Genomic DNA, 18,171 nt, shown 5'->3' with positions numbered 1-18,171 from the left:
TTAATGATGCTTAAAGTAAAAAAAAAAAAGTGAAATATTCCTTTAAATATCGTACCTGGGGGGTGTCTATAGTATGCCTGTAAAGTGGCGCGTGTTTCCCATGTTTAGAACAGTCCCTGCACAAAATGTAATTTTTAAAGGAAAAAATCTCATTTAAAACTGATTGCGGGTTTAATGTAATGTCGGGTCCTGGCAATATGGATGAAAATCAGTGAGACAAATGGCATGGGTACCCCCCCAGTCCATTACCAGGCCCTTTGGGTCTTGTATGGATATTAAGGGGAACCCCACACCCAAATTAAAATAAGGAAAGGTGTGGGGCCACCAGGCCCTATATACTCTGAACAGCAGTATACAGGCGGTGCAAACAAGACAGGGACTGTAGGTTTGTTGTTAAGTAGAATCTGTTTGTAATTTTGAACGGGTACATTTTTAACGTGTTTAGCTCCAGCCAAAAAATCTTTTTTAAGCTTTTTGGAAAACATAGGGAAGGGTTATCACCCCTGTGACATTTGTTTTGCTGTCTGTCCTCCTCTTCAGAAGATTTCACCTCACTTTTTGTCCCAATGACAAATGTTTTTTGAAAAGTTAGGTTTTTTTGTGGAACAAGGATTGGAAAGCATCAGTGGAAAGGAGAAATGTTTTTCCCATATTAACTCTTACAGGAGAGAATTTCCCTTCCTAGTGGTAGATTTCATCTCACTTCCTGTTCTCTCCTTCCGTTTGCAAGTAGGAGTCGTTTGTAAGTTAGATGTTTGAAAGTAGGGGCCTGCCCTATATACTCAGCAGAAATTTGGGCCTTAGGTGTTGTTGTGGCCACAACACTGTAAGCCCTCACAGGGCCCTGCTGTGAAATATTATATCAAGAATTGTAATTACATGCCCCTGTTGAACAGGGGCAGAAAAATTGGGCCTTTGGTGCTGGTGGTGGTGCTGGTGCCACAACACTGTAAGTCCTCACTCACTCTTGGTGGGTGCAGAAATGGGCCCTGCTGTGAAATATTAGATCAAGAATTGTAAGTACATGCCCCTGTTGAACAAGGGCAGAAAAATTGGGCCTTTGGTGGTGGTGGTGGTGCTGGTGCCACAACACTGTAAGTCCTCACAGACACTCTAGTTGGAACGCAGGAACGAGCCCTGCTGCAAAGTATTGCATCAAAAGTTGTAATTACACGCCCCTGTTAAACAGGGGCTGAAAAATTGGGCCTTAGGCACTGGTGCTGGTGCCACAACACTGTAACCCCTCACAGATACTCTAGTTGTAACGCAGAAACGAGCCCTGCTGCAAAGTATTGTATCAAAAATTGTAATTACACGCCCCTGTTAAACAGGGGCTGAAAAATTGGGCCTTAGGCACTGGTGCTGGTGCCACAACACTGCAACCCCTCACAGATACTCTAGTTGTAACGCAGAAACGAGCACTGCTGCAAAGTATTGTATCAAAAATTGTAATTACACGCCCCTGTTAAATAGGGGCTGAAAAATTGGGCCTTAGGCACTGGTGCTGGTGCCACAACACTGCAACCCCTCACAGATACTCTAGTTGGAACGCAGAAACGAGCCCTGCTGCAAAGTTTTGCATCAAAAATTGTAATTACACGCTCCTGTTAAACAGGGGCTGAAAAATTGTGCCTTAGGCACTGGTGGTGGCGCCCAGAACCAAAAATGTTCTTACAAGCTATCATCATGATCATTGAGGAGGAAGAGGATAATTACTCAGGGATAGCCACTCAGCATCAGCATAGGCAGTCTTTGAAGGGATCTGAGATTTCAAAAAAAATTATTCGGTTACATCAGCATCAGGTGCTTGGTAGCTGGTGGTGATCCAAGACTGATTCATTTTTATGAAGGTCAGTCGATCGACCGAGTCGGTGGACAGACGCACCCTGTGATCGGTTAAAAAGCCTCCAGCAGCACTGAATGTGCGTTCCGAAAGAACGCTGGATGCAGGACAGGCCAGTAGCTCAATTGCATACTGTGCAAGCTCTGGCCAGTGATCCATCCTCAAGACCCAGTAACCCAGAGGATTTTCGGTGGGAAAGGTGTCCAAGTCAGATCTTGCCCCTAGGTATTCCTGCACCATGTAAAACAGACGCTGGCGATGGTTGCTGGAACCGATTATACCTTGGGGCTGCGGACCAAAAAATTGTCTGAACGCATCGATCAGACGGCCACCTTCTCCACTGCTCCTTCTTTGACTGACCGAAGCCTCAGCAACACGTTGTCCAGAAACAGGAGTTTGTAACCTCCCAGTCTCTGGGAACGCGTTGCACAGACCTTTCTGCAAGGCCTCCCGAAGATGTTTCATCCTCTGCTCCCTCTGCGATGGCAAGATAAGGTCCGCAACCTTACCCGTGGATCAAGGAGGGTTGCCAGCCAGTATTGGTCCTTCTCCTTGATACCACGAATACGAGGATCCTTACGCAGGCTTTGCAGGATCAGGGAGGCCATTCAGCGTAGGTTTGCTTCGGCATTCGGTCCGGATTCCTCTGGGTCACTAAGGACGACATGGTCCGCAGCCACCTCCTCCCAGCCACGTACAAGTCCATGTGTTTCTTGGGACTGATCCCTTAAAGACTGCTGCTGATGCTGAGTACCAGGCTCAACCTCCATACTGACACAATCTTCCTCCTCCTCATCGTCCTCTTCTTGTGTGATCGGCGGGCATGCAGGAACACTGTCTGGATAAAGGGGGCCTTGAGAGCTAAGGAAATCCTCCTCTTCCTGCCTCTGTTCTGCCTCAATTGCCCTGTCCATTATTCCACGCAGCATGTGCTCCAACAGGTGGACAAGGGGGACAGTGTCACTGATGCATGCACTGTCACTGCTCACCATCTCGTGGCCTCCTCAAATGGTGAAAGGACAGTGCATGCATCCCTGATCATGGCCCACTGGCGTGGGGAAAAAATCAAGCTCCCCTGACCCTGTCCTGGTGCCATAGTCGCACAGGTACTCATTGATGGCCCTCTGCTGCGTGTGCAGCCGCTGCAGCATGGCCAACGTTGAGTTTCACCTGGTGGGCATGTCACAGATTAGGCGGTTCTTGGGCAGGTTATACTCCTTTTGGAGGTCCGCCAGCCGAGCACTGGCATTATATGACCAGCGGAAATGCACACAGACTTTCCTGGCCTGCCTCAGGACATCCTGTAAGCCCGGGTACCTGCCCAAGAACCGCTGCACCACCAAGTTAAGGACGTGAGCCAAACAGGGCACATGGGTCATTTGTCTCTGTCTGAGGGCAGAGAGGAGGTTGGTGCCATTGTCGCAAACCACCATTCCTGCCTTAAGTTGGCGTGGCGTCAACCACCTCTGAACCTGCCCCTGCAGAGCTGACAGAACCTCTGCCCCAGTGTGGCTCCTGTCCCCCAAGCACACCAGCTCAAGCACCGCATGGCATCTTTTGGCCTGCGTACTTGCGTAGCCCCTTGAACGGCTACGGAGCACCGCTGGTTCAGAGGAAAAAGCACAGGAAGAGGCCATGGAGTAAGAAGAAGAGGAGGGGGTGGAGGAGAAAGGTGTGTCACAATCATTAGTAGTGGCATTTTGGAGGCGTGGTGGTGGAACAACCTCCAACACTACTGCATCTTGTCCTGCATCCTTCCCAGCTGCGAGCAGAGTCACCCAATGCGCCGTGAAACTTAGGTAACGTCCATGTCCATGCCTGCTAGACCATGAGTCAGCGGTGATATGCACCTTACCGCTGACCGCCCTGTCCAGCGAGCCATGGACATTGCCTTCCACATGCCGGTAGAGAGACGGAATCGCCTTCCATGAGAAAAAGTGGCGTTTGGGTACCTGCCACTGAGGAACCGCACATTCCACAAACTCACGGAAGGGGGCAGAGTCTACCAACTGAAAAGGCAGCAGTTGAAGTGCTAGCAGTTTTGCCAAGCTAGCATTCAACCGCTGGGCATGTGGATGGCTGGGAGCAAACTTCTTTCGGCGGTGCAGCAGCTGGGGCAGGGAAATTTGCCTGGTACAATCTGACGTCGGTGTACCAAAAGCAGATTGCCCACAAGTACTTGGCTGTGACACACCTAATTCTACACCTTCATTCCTCTCAGTGCAGGTCTCAGAGAGGTCTGAAGGTATAGTGGGGTTGGAGATCTCAGCTGATGAGGAGCAAGGAGAGGTCCTCTTTGTTTTTTAGTGTGGGTCTTTTAGATACGCTTGCCAACGAACTGCATGGCAGGTCAGCATATGTCTGGTCAAGCATGTGGTACCCGAGCGGGAGATGTTTTGGCCACGCGAGATACGCTTGAGACATATGTTACAAATAGCAGCGGTGTGATCTGATGCACTCGCCCCAAAAAAGCCCACACCAAAAAACTTTTTGAATAACGCGCAGAGACTGCAGCGCCCTGCACATGTGGAGCTTTGGGGTGTGATGCAGTCAATGTGATGCCCTTAGGCTGGCCCCTGGAGGGCATCCTGCCTCGTTGGTGATGTGCCACCTCCTCCTCCTCTCTCCTCTCTCCTATGGGACCCATGTTGAGTCAGTGACCTCATCATCCCCTCCCTCCTCATCACTGGAGCAAACCTGGCAGTATGCTGCAGCAGCCTCTCCTTCTTGGCCTTCCAGACATACTAATGGCCTGTAGCTGCACTAATCTGGGATATATATATATATATATATATATATATATATATGTACTGATACTGCAGCTAGCAAAATCAACTGCCTGCCTGTAGTATGAGAACACCACCAACCTTCTACAGGTAGCTTTAGCTGAACACTGTGCAGAGCTCGCAAAAAACTAACTTGTAGCTTTTTTAGCTGCCTGCGGTAGTGATAGGATCAGGAAAACACCACCAACCTTCTACAGGTAGCTTTAGCTGAACATTGTGCAGAGCTCGCAAAAAAATAACTTGTAGGTTTAGCTGAACACTGTGAGGAGGACGCACCACACTAACTTGTAGTTTTAGCTGAACACTGTGAGCAGGACGCACTACACTAACTTGTAGCTTTAGATGAACACTGTGCAGAGCTCGCAAAAAAATAACTTGTAGGTTTAGCTGAACACTGTGAGGAGGACGCACCACACTAACTTGTAGTTTTAGCTGAACACTGTGAGCAGGACGCACTGCACTAACTTGTAGCTTTAGATGAACACTGTGCAGAGGTCTCACTACACTAACTTGTAGTTTTAGCTGAAAACTGTGAGCAGGACGCACTGCACTAACTTGTAGCTTTAGATGAACACTGTGCAGAGGTCTCACTACACTAACTTGTAGTTTAAGCTGAACACTGTGAGCAGGACGCACTACACTAACTTGTAGTTTTAGCTGAACACTGTGAGCAGGACGCACTGCACTAACTTGTAGCTTTAGATGAACACTGTGCAGAGGTCTCACTACACTAACTTGTAGTTTTAGGTGAACACTGTGAGCAGGACGCACTGCACTAACTTGTAGCTTTAGATGAACACTGTGCAGAGGTCTCACTACATTAACTTGTAGTTTTAGCTGAACACTGTGAGCAGGACGCACTACACTAACTTGTAGCTTTAGATGAACACTGTGCAGAGCTCGCAAAAAAATAACTTGTAGGTTTAGCTGAACACTGTGAGCAGGACGCACCACACTAACTTGTAGTTTTAGCTGAACACTGTGAGCAGGACGCACTGCACTAACTTGTAGCTTTAGATGAACACTGTGCAGAGGTCTCACTACACTAACTTGTAGTTTTAGCTGAACACTGTGAGCAGGACGCACTACACTAACTTTTAGTTTTAGCTGAACACTGTGAGGAGGACGCACCACACTAACTTGTAGTTTTAGCTGAACACTGTGAGCAGGACGCACTGCACTAACTTGTAGCTTTAGATGAACACTGTGCAGAGGTCTCACTACACTAACTTGTAGTTTTAGCTGAACACTGTGAGCAGGACTCAATGCACTAACTTGTAGCTTTAGATGAACACTGTGCAGAGGTCTCACTACACTAACTTGTAGTTTTAGCTGAACACTGTGAGCAGGACGCACTACACTAACTTGTAGTTTTAGCTGAATACTGTGAGTAGGATGCAACACACTAACTTGTAGTTTTAGCTGAACACTATGAGCAGGACGCACTGCACTAACTTGTAGCTTTAGATGAACACTGTGCAGAGGTCTCACTACACTAACTTGTAGTTTTAGCTGAACACTGTGAGCAGGACGCACTGCACTAATTTGTAGCTTTAGGTGAACACTGTGCAGAGGTCTCACTACACTAACTTGTAGGTTTAGCTGAACACTGTGAGGAGGACGTACCACACTAACTTGTAGTTTTAGCTGAACACTGTGAGCAGGACGCACTGCACTAACTTGTAGCTTTAGATGAACACTGTGCAGAGGTCTCACTACACTAACTTGTAGTTTTAGCTGAACACTGTGAGCAGGACGCACTACACTAACTTGTAGCTTTAGATGAACACTGTGCAGAGCTCGCAAAAAAATAACTTGTAGGTTTAGTTGAACACTGTGAGCAGGACGCACCACACTAACTTGTAGTTTTAGCTGAACACTGTGAGCAGGACGCACTACACTAACTTGTAGCTTTAGATGAACACTGTGCAGAGCTCGCAAAAAAATAACTTGTAGGTTTAGCTGAACACTGTGAGGAGGACGCACCACACTAACTTGTAGTTTTAGCTGAACACTGTGAGCAGGACGCACTGCACTAACTTGTAGCTTTAGATGAACACTGTGCAGAGGTCTCACTACACTAACTTGTAGTTTTAGCTGAAAACTGTGAGCAGGACGCACTGCACTAACTTGTAGCTTTAGATGAACACTGTGCAGAGGTCTCACTACACTAACTTGTAGTTTAAGCTGAACACTGTGAGCAGGACGCACTACACTAACTTGTAGTTTTAGCTGAACACTGTGAGCAGGACGCACTGCACTAACTTGTAGCTTTAGATGAACACTGTGCAGAGGTCTCACTACACTAACTTGTAGTTTTAGGTGAACACTGTGAGCAGGACGCACTGCACTAACTTGTAGCTTTAGATGAACACTGTGCAGAGGTCTCACTACATTAACTTGTAGTTTTAGCTGAACACTGTGAGCAGGACGCACTACACTAACTTGTAGCTTTAGATGAACACTGTGCAGAGCTCGCAAAAAAATAACTTGTAGGTTTAGCTGAACACTGTGAGCAGGACGCACCACACTAACTTGTAGTTTTAGCTGAACACTGTGAGCAGGACGCACTGCACTAACTTGTAGCTTTAGATGAACACTGTGCAGAGGTCTCACTACACTAACTTGTAGTTTTAGCTGAACACTGTGAGCAGGACGCACTACACTAACTTTTAGTTTTAGCTGAACACTGTGAGGAGGACGCACCACACTAACTTGTAGTTTTAGCTGAACACTGTGAGCAGGACGCACTGCACTAACTTGTAGCTTTAGATGAACACTGTGCAGAGGTCTCACTACACTAACTTGTAGTTTTAGCTGAACACTGTGAGCAGGACTCAATGCACTAACTTGTAGCTTTAGATGAACACTGTGCAGAGGTCTCACTACACTAACTTGTAGTTTTAGCTGAACACTGTGAGCAGGACGCACTACACTAACTTGTAGTTTTAGCTGAATACTGTGAGTAGGATGCAACACACTAACTTGTAGTTTTAGCTGAACACTATGAGCAGGACGCACTGCACTAACTTGTAGCTTTAGATGAACACTGTGCAGAGGTCTCACTACACTAACTTGTAGTTTTAGCTGAACACTGTGAGCAGGACGCACTGCACTAATTTGTAGCTTTAGGTGAACACTGTGCAGAGGTCTCACTACACTAACTTGTAGGTTTAGCTGAACACTGTGAGGAGGACGTACCACACTAACTTGTAGTTTTAGCTGAACACTGTGAGCAGGACGCACTGCACTAACTTGTAGCTTTAGATGAACACTGTGCAGAGGTCTCACTACACTAACTTGTAGTTTTAGCTGAACACTGTGAGCAGGACGCACTACACTAACTTGTAGCTTTAGATGAACACTGTGCAGAGCTCGCAAAAAAATAACTTGTAGGTTTAGTTGAACACTGTGAGCAGGACGCACCACACTAACTTGTAGTTTTAGCTGAACACTGTGAGCAGGACGCACTGCACTAACTGTAAATAGTATAGCTGCCTGACTGTGGTACTAATAGGATCAAAAGAACACCAGCAATTTTCTTCAGGTAGCTGTAAATACTGTAACAAGACAAGCGTGCCTGACAGTAAGAAGATAACAGGAACGGATCTAGCTAAACTGAATACAGTGTATATATATATATATATATATATATATATATATATGCAACACCTGGGATGCATATATATATACACAATACACTGTAAGTGCAGCTAACTCACTGATTGTCCTGCCTAATCTATCTAACTCAAATGAAATGACACTGTCTCTCTGTCTATCTATCTCTCTTTCAACGCCGGAACACACACTACACAGTGCCGCCGTGCAGGCGGCCTTATATAGTGTGGGGCGTGTTCTAAACCCCCTGAGCCATAATTGGACAAAGCCACCCTGGCTTTGGCCAATTACAGCTCTCTCTACCGACGGCGCTGTGATTGGCCAAGCATGCGGGTCATAGTGCATGCTTGGCCAATCATCAGCCAGCAATGCACTGCGATGCCGCAGTGAATTATGGGCCATGATGTGCCACACGAATTTGGTGCGAACGGCCCATAACGTTTGGAATTCGGCGAACGACCGAACAGCCAATGTTCGAGTCAAACATGGGTTCGACTCGAACACAAAGCTCATCCCTACTGCTATAGCTGGACACAGAGAAGGTGTTTGACAGGATTCACTGGGGATACATGAGAGGAGTTCTTATCAAATTCGTATTTAAAAACTACATATTATCCGCCATAATGGCATTATACTCTGCCCCTCCTGCCGAGTTTATGTAGGAGAAATGCTCTCCACCCCCTTTCAAATATCTAATGGCACACACCAAGTATGCCCCTATCACCCCTTATCTTTAATCTATCTATTGAACCACTGGCAGAAAGCATTAGAAATTCCAAACTAATCTCAGGTCTTCAAGTGGGAGAATAACATCATAAGATAAGCCTGTTTGCCGACAACATCATATTGGTGCTCCAATCCACATTCGTCTCTACCAGCAGTGTACTCTTTACTACTTGAATTTGGTACAAATTAGGTCTAGCCCTAGACCTCCTCTTCAACTCAAAACATTGAATTTTTTAAACGTCGCCTATGGAGATTTTTAAGGGTAAAAGTTTGTCACCATTCCATGAGCAGGCGCAACTTTGAAGCGTGACAAGTTGGGTAAAAATTTACTCGGTGTAACATCATCTTTCACAATATAGAAAAAATTGGGCTAACTTTACTGTTGTCTTATTTTTTTATTCAAAAAAGTGATTTTTTTTCCAAAAAAAGTGCGCTTGTAAGACCGCTGCACAAATACGGTGTGACAAAAAGTATTGCAACGGCTGTCATTTTATTCTCTAGGGTGTTAGAAAAAATATATATTTAATGTTTTGGGGTTCTAAGTAATTTTCTAGCAAAAAAAAATGTTTTTAACTTGTAAACACCAAATCTCAGAAAGAGGCTTGGTCTTTAAGTGGTTAAACACATTCTGCTACTCCTCCCAAGTTTGGCATTACCACCTTCTTTTTCAGTGTCTGGACTGATTATGTACTGGACATTGTATCTTGTGTATCACACAAATCAACCAAATTTGTCAAAACCAGTTGTTTTGTAATATTCACCACTGTACGAGTGGTCAAGGAATATAGTTTAATAGCTTAGTGTAGCGGAACCTGCAGCAGTCCCAATTCCTATAAGTCAAGCAAGCCTAGCCCACTGGTACATGGCTGCCTCCAGGAATGCCGTTGTCTCTGGCCTCGTGTCTTGCAGGAAAGTAACAAACAGATGGCCCCTGCCCCCACCTAGAACTGGCCTTCGCAGCAAGAAGCATATGGAAGGGCAAACGCAGGAAAGTAGTCACCGGGATGAGCAGATTGGTCAGTTCAGCCCGCAGGCGGAGACGTGAACAGCAAACAGGCAAAAGACCAGTCCAGGCAGCAATTAGGTCAATAAACAGGCCAGGGTTAGTTCAGGTGGCAGGTAGAGGCAAAATTCCACTGGTGTGGTGGTTATCAGGGACACTGTAACTGTTGTGGGTGAAGGTGATCAGGGAAAATATGGCTGGTATAGCGGTGATTTGGGATATGACTGTTGTGGCAGTGATTAGGGACACTGTGAGTGGGTGGTGGCGATTTGGGACACTGTGTGTACTACGGTGATTAGGGACATTGACTGGTGTGGCGGTGATTAGGAAAACTATCAGCACTGGTCTGGTGATCAGAAATAATGGCTGGCGGCACTGATTTACAGTGATGTCAGAGCAGGCAGGCAGTGACACTGTACTTGATCTGGTGACAGTATGTAAAAAAAAAACAAAAAATATTTACATTTTTTTACATACTGTCACCAGATCAGTGCAGTGTTACCATAGCGGGGGGGATCAGGGATTTTTTTCTTTTTAGTGGGGTAGCACTACAGAAATAATTAATGATTTAAAACATTTTTTATTTTTATCTAATCACTAGTTATTATCAATTAATTTTATTGTATGTATTTTTTTTTATTATCACACACAAAAAAAATCATGAAATCCCATCACTATACAAAAAAATTGTGCCAAGATATATTTTCATTAAAAAATTGTTATATATTTTTATACATTTCATATCTTTTTTTTTTTTGGATACCCTTAATGACTTGATGACTTGATTTATAAACTTGATAAAATTTGCAGTTGGAACTTTATATATGCATTTTTGCACATTTATTTGAACTTTCACTGGCTACATGCTGGTTTATGAATTTTCACTTGTTTTTTTACACATTTAGTTTAAGCACAATACTTGCAAAATAAATTTTGCAATTGGAATTGTATATATGTTTTTTTGCACATTTATTTGAACTTTCACTGGCTACATGCTTGTTTATGAATCTTTTTTTTTATTGTTTATTTGGCACATTTAGTTCAAGCCTAGCACTTGGTAAAGCAATTTCGTAATTGGAGTTGTATATATGCATTTTTGCACATTTTGAAGTTTCACTGGCTACATGCGTGTTTATGAAATTTCACCAATTTATTGTGTTTTTTTGCACACTTATGCCTTGTACACACGATCTGACTTTCCGACAACAAAACCATGGCATTTTGTCCGAAGGGTGTTGGATCAAACTTGTCTTGCATACACACGGTCACACAAATGTTGGCCAGCAATTACGAATGTAGTGATGTACTAGAAGAAATATATGTGGTTTTTCAGCTCTTTAGCGCCACCCTTTGGGCTTCTTCTGCTAATTTCGTGTTATGTGAGTGTTGATTCGCGCTTTTCACGTTTTTCATTTAGCACTTTTCAGTTTCTGAGCGGCCGTTTGTCAACCAGACATGTTGTGGAATCAGAGGAGATAACATGTTATTTATTATTGGCCTTGGAGTTATTGCTTTGACATTTTTTTTGGTTGATTTATGATTTGATTTGGTATATTTTCTATATTTTTTGGATGCATAGAATGTACTTTTTGGTTAAGTTCTAGCATGTCTAATTTTATTTTCTTTCTTTTTTTTTTTTTTTATGCACAATAAAAAAATTGTGTAGAATAATATGTGGCTATGTGTTTTACTTCAAACGACAGTTTGTGAGTAGGCAGTTACATTTTAAAAAATACAATGTAAAATTGACAAGGGACACCAACATAGTTGTATCTTTAATCTTAAAAACTACGGGATAATGGTGTTGTGGTAACTTGCACAAATAAAAAAAAAAGCATAATAATATTATTTTTGATATCACTAGAAAAAAAAAGCCTTTGAAAATTAGTTTGCAATAACTCCATCAGTATCTCCAGCAAAGCAGCTTCATTATTATCCCATTAAAGAAGAGAATTGTGCGCTGCATTTCGAGATTTCATAATTTGCCACGTCACAAATGTTAATTCTCCATTACAAATGCTAGTTTACAAGACTGACCGCTTCTGATTCCAAGCATGCGTGTTTGTACTATGGACTTTTGTCTGATGGACTTGTGTACACACAATCAGAAAGTTCGACAACACACATTTGTTGGCGGACAATTTGAGAACATGCTAGCCAACATTTGTTGGCGGAATGTCCGGCAACAATTGTCCGAAGGAGCATACACACGGTCGGATTGTCCGTCAACAAGCTCACATCCAACATTTCCCTTCGGAAAGTCCGATCGTGTGTACGGGGCTTTAGTCTATATTGGCACTAGCATTTTACTATTACCCAATTAAGTTTGTTTGCGCTGTGGTATTCTATATATATATAAATACATACATACATTGTGGAAATATGAGAATATCTTCCAACACACTACAATGTCAAACAGTCTCCAATGAGAGAATGAACATTTTCTGGTCTTTTCAGGTTGATATCCATAGGTTAATCTGTCTGGAAAAAAGGATAGTTATATTTATATTATGTAATTTCAAATAGAAAGTAAAAAACAGTAAAAACCATAAGGTAAAACCAGTGTGCATGAAGCCTAAAACGTACTGGTTCACAAGAGCGCACTTATTTCTGCACTCCCGTGAGCCAGATTTGGCCAACAGCAGACTAAAGCCCATTATCAGCTGACGTGATGCCACAGAACCGGTCCAGGCTCTGAAAGGATCCTGACTTTAATGTTGAGATCCACCCAAATGCCTGACCGGAAGCTGGCTCAACCTCCCTGCCGGTGTCCGCTACTCCAGTGAGTGCTGGAGGAGCATAGAGACAGTGACTGAGAGTGACTGCTCTCAGCTCAGGGCAGGCTGAGAACTAAGTGATCAGCTGTCATGTGATTGCTCAGTTCCTGGTCTTAATGCCAGCAGGGGACAGCTGCAGCATAGGTCCAATCAAGTGCAAAATTTCCAGTAAAAAGTTAAGTTAATTTTAGGGCACACAAATGCAGTATATTACACCTTTTTTTTTGGTAGTCTTTATTGAGATTTTATATCCTGAACAAAATGAACAATAAACAAACAAGTTCACCGTTGAAAAGTTAGTACACAAAAGCTCGTAATACACATGTGATATTTAAACAACATTGGTAATTATTCCGTAGTAGACATGTGCATTTCGTTTCCTTCCGAAACGAAATTCGGACAAATTTTTCATTATTCGGAAATTCGGATGCATCCGAATTTCCGAATTACAAAAGTAAAGAATTTAAACAAATCCGAAAAAAATGAACGAATTCGAAAACATATTCAAATCGAATTCGAAGACAAATTCGAATCGAATTCGAAAACAAATTCGAATCGAATTTGAAAAAAATAGAAAACGTTTTTCTAAAAAAAACAATAAGGTAGGTATATATATAATTTTTTTATTATTCTCTTCTATTGTTTTTTTATGCTTTTCTTTTCTATTATTTTATATTCTATAATAGTCTTTTCAATTCAAATTCAAATTCGTTCTATACGAAATTCGAATTTCGGAACATGGCTTCTGAAGTTTGAATTTCATATAGAATGAATTCGAATTTGAATAGAAAAGATTAGAATAGAAAATAATAGAAAAGAATAGACTAGAAAAACAATAGAATAGAATATATTATATATATTATATTTTCTTCTATTCTGTTCTATTGTTTTTCTATGCTATTCTTTTCTATTCTATTCTAATCTTTTCTATTCAAATTTGAATTCATTCTATACGAAATTCGAAGATGGCTTCTGAAAGTGGAATTTCGTATAGAATGAATTCGAATTTGAATAGAAAAGATTAGAATAGAAAATAATAGACTAGACAAACAATAGAACAGAACAGAATAAAATATAATATATATATTTTATTCTATTCTGTTCTATTGTTTTTCTAGTCTATTCTTTTCTACTCTATTCTAATCTTTTCTATTCAAATTCAAATTCATTTTATAAGAAATTTGAATTTCGGAAGATGGTTTTATGTATATATATATATATATATATATTTATATTATTATTTTTTTTTTTCTATGCTGGTCTATTGTTTTTCTATTCTTTTCTTTTCTATTATTCTCTATTTTATTCTAATCTTTTCTATTTGAATGCAAATTCATTCTATACGAAATTCGGAAAATGGTTATACAGAATGAAATCCAATTCTAATAGAAAAGACTAAAAAAGAATAACAATAGAACAGAATAGAAAAAAATATAAAATATTCTATTCTAATCTTTTCTATTCAAATTCATTCTGTACCAAATTCCAATTTCAGAAGATGGTTTTATTTATATATATTTATATATTTCTTTCTATTCTGTTCTATTGTTTTTCTATTCTATTCTTTTCTATTAGAATTTGATTTCATTCTATTTCTATACCATATAACCATTTTCCAAAATTCGAATTTCGTATAGACTGAATTTGAATTCAAATAGAAAAGATTACAATAAAATAGAAAATAATAGAAAAACAATAGAACAGAATAGAAAAAATATAATATATATATATATATATATATATATATATATATATATATATATATATATATATATATATATATATATATATATAAAAACCATCTTCCGAAATTTGAATTTCATATAAAATGAATTTGAATTTGAATAGAAAAGATTAGAATAGAGTAGAAAAGAATAGACTAGAAAAACAATAGAACAGAATAGAATAAAATATAATATATATAATATATTTTATTCTTTTCTGTTCTATTGAAAAGTTTAGAATAGAATAGAAAAGAATAGCATAGAAAAACAATGGAACAGAATAGGAAAAAAATATAATATATATATAACCATCTTCCGAAATTGGAATTTGGTACAGAATGAATTTGAATTCAAATAGAAAAGATTAGAATAGAATACATTATATTTTTTTCTATTTTGTTCTATTGTTTTTCTATGCTATTCTTTTATATTTTCTATTCTATTCTAATCTTTTCTATTGGAATTCGATTTCATTCTATACGAATTTCAAATTTCCCAAAATGGTTATATATAGTTTACTTTTTCAAATTCAGTTAATGTTTTTTTTGAATGTTGTAGAATTTTTTCGAATTTGACAGTTTTTTTTGAATGTGGTAGAATCTTTTGAATTTGATAGTTTTTTTTTGAATGCGGTAGAATTTTTTCGAATGCGGTCGAATTTTTTCGAATGCGGGCAAATTTTTTCGAATTCGAATACGAAGCGAAACAAATTCCGAAAACGAATGTAACGAATGCACAAATTTAACTAAACAAATTTAATTAAATAACGAATCGAAACTAAACTAAACTAAACACATTTTTTCATCCTGCACATGTCTATTCCGTAGATTGTAAGATGGTATGTCAGACTAAAGCCTTGTACACATGATCGGATTTCCAGCAAAGCATCAGAATTTTGTCCGAAGGGCGTGTGCCTGGATTTTGTCTTGTATACAATTGTCGGCCAACAAACACAAATGTAGTGACGTACTACGTGAAATTTCAGTTCTTGGGCGCCACCCTTTGGGCACCTTCTGCTAATGTCGTGTTTGGTGAGCATTGATTCTGAGCATGCGTGTTTGTACTTTCGACTTTTGTGTGACGGACTTGTGTACAGACGATAGGAAAATCTGACAACAGACTGTTTTCCGCCGAAAATTTACTAGCCTGCTAACCAACATTTGTTGGCCGAAAGTTGGACAACAATTGTCTGAAGGAGCGTACTAACGTTCAGATTTTAGGCAAACAGTCTGCCATTACACAATTCCCTAATCTAATCGTGTGTACGAGGCTATATAGTGGGAGCGTGAACTCAATGAGAGGGCAAGAAAGGGAGGAGGGACAAGGAGGGGGAACAGAGGACAGGGAAAAAGGAAGTGCAACAAAGTACCAGTCACAGTGTAGTACAAACATAGCATACTTCATTTATAGGTGAGCAATTAGAATGACACTGTACAGTTGGCATTAAGCAACCAAATAGACCACAGATATACAAATTTGGGGTAGTAAGGTTTTTCAGGGCAAATCTCTGCTCCATGTCACATTGATGGTTAAGACCTTGATTGTCTCAGAGATGGTATATTTGTGGAGTTCCACAATTTAGTGATGGTTATATTATACTTTTTTCTAAAATAAAAGATGAGGTTGCGGCAAGTAAATAGATACCATACATCTCAAAACTAAAATTGCATTTGCATGTGTAGCACACTCTACCAGTAGGTAGGTGCCAGTAAGGAATTTTTACTAGGTTATTCCAGCACAGGCAAATTTAGGCAGGCTTATGCTGCATGGTAGGCCTGTCTGTTTTGATCTGGGGGCTGGGAGTGGTCAGAGTAGTAGGGGGTGTGACCAACTGCACTTCAGTTCTGAGGTGCCTCCCCTTCTTCTGAGAAGAATGTTCTAGAAGAGGGGCTGGGCCTGGAACTGGAGTGGCAGGCAGCTTGTGTGTGAGCCCTGACCAATCCCCAACTGAGATTGGCAGGGGGCGGGCCTCATATATAAGCTGAGATGATTCTCCACTGGGGCAGAGTCGGCTGGGTGAAGTGAGGAATGGCATGTTAGACAGTCTCAGGAGGCTATCCCCATCTGGGGGGGGGGTGCGCCGATCACAGGAGAATTCCTGGGGAGAGCTGTGAGGGAACTTGGTTGTACACGGGCACTGGCAATGTCTCTGCCACCACATGGTCGGATGGCAGGGAACTCCTGGAGCAGAAGGGCAGGAGAAACTTTTGGTACTCATGGTCCAGTTAAAGTTCCTCATCAAGGACTCAGGGCTGTTGGAAGGTCAGTGAGTGTTACCACAGTGTGGCTGGAGGTGCCAAGGGCTGGAAGTGCCAAGGAGTCTGTGAAGAGAACTCTACTAGTACACTGTCACTAGTGGAGTCTTCATCAAACACACGGTGGATGATGGGGAGAAAAGAGACTGTGGGGATCTGTGTCAAGTCGATGTAGCCTGCGGGTTCATGATTTGCAAGTTGGGCTGGCTGGAAAAAGTAGTCCATATTTCCTAGAAGATATGCTTTTAACCCACTAGGCCTCCGGGGAGAGATTCTGAAGGCCTCAGGCCTAGTGTCAGCGAGCAACCAGAGACACAGTAGGGAGGCTTATTCAGAGTGGGCCCCTACTATTTAATAGAAGAGGATGTGTCATATTTCAAGTAGTAACTTCAAGTTTGTGCAGGAGGAACCAAGTGTACAGGAGGAAACAAGTTATGGGCAGGAGGTGAAAGGAATCTAAGACCATCATTTGGACACGGCCCCAAGTGTTGTCTCCATCAAACACATGGTGATTGGTAGAGAATTCTTAGAGACAGTAGTCTGCAGGGGTTGAGCTGCAGGAGGAGCAACAGTCTGCATGGAGATGCAGGAGGAAACTAATACTATATCCTATATGCACATTAGATCTGGCTCTAACTTTATTCAAAGTGTACTCAAATCTTTAAATATGATGGCAAAGACTTATCCTATGGGCATCCCATAATCCTATCCCTATCCAAGTTGTACTCCCCAATAAAACAACAAAACAAAGCTGGCAAAAGACTGTGCATTGTCTCTGGAAAGGATGTATGAAGTCTGGCAGTGGGGTGATTTGGCGGATTGTTTTTTACTAACTGCAACACTATGGCTACACATGTGAATCAGTGACAAACTTAGGTAAGATATATTTTCCATAAACTATGCTCTAAAAGCCCCTACAGGTCATCAGTTTAGAGTTACCTGAATAATGAGGCTTCAGCTGTTGCTTTCACTGTGATGTGCACATCAATATGTTACTATGTGTAGCACATTTTTGTGGCATAGCTACCCCCAGGGCTCAAAACATTTTTGGGGGATACATTTTAAAGTGCTTGGGTGCAGCTTTTTTTTTTCTTTTTTAAACTTTTTTCCTGAAACTATTTTTTATCACACAGGAACCAAAAATCCCCTATGTGTATTTTTGTGACAGGGTTGCAAACCCAGGGGCAGGGTTGCAAACCGTCCTTAAAATTACAGACAGTTTGTAAAAAACGAAAAATACCCTGATTTTTTCATCTGTAAATGTCTGTAGACGGGAAAAATCTGTCTGTAAAAATACAAAGGGTGGCTGCCATCCCCTATGGTTTACAGTACTACTCCTGAGTAGGGATGAGCTTCGAGTTCGAGTCGAACCCATGTTCGACTCGAACATCGCCTGTTCGACTGTTCGCCAAATTGCGTACGTTATGGGCTGTTCGCAC

The sequence above is a fragment of the Aquarana catesbeiana genome, linkage group LG05 (assembly GCF_042186555.1).
Source record: "Aquarana catesbeiana isolate 2022-GZ linkage group LG05, ASM4218655v1, whole genome shotgun sequence".
Classification (NCBI taxonomy): Eukaryota; Metazoa; Chordata; class Amphibia; order Anura; family Ranidae; genus Aquarana; species Aquarana catesbeiana.
The sequence above is the reverse complement of the archived record's forward strand: the minus strand, read 5'-3'. Positions refer to the sequence as shown.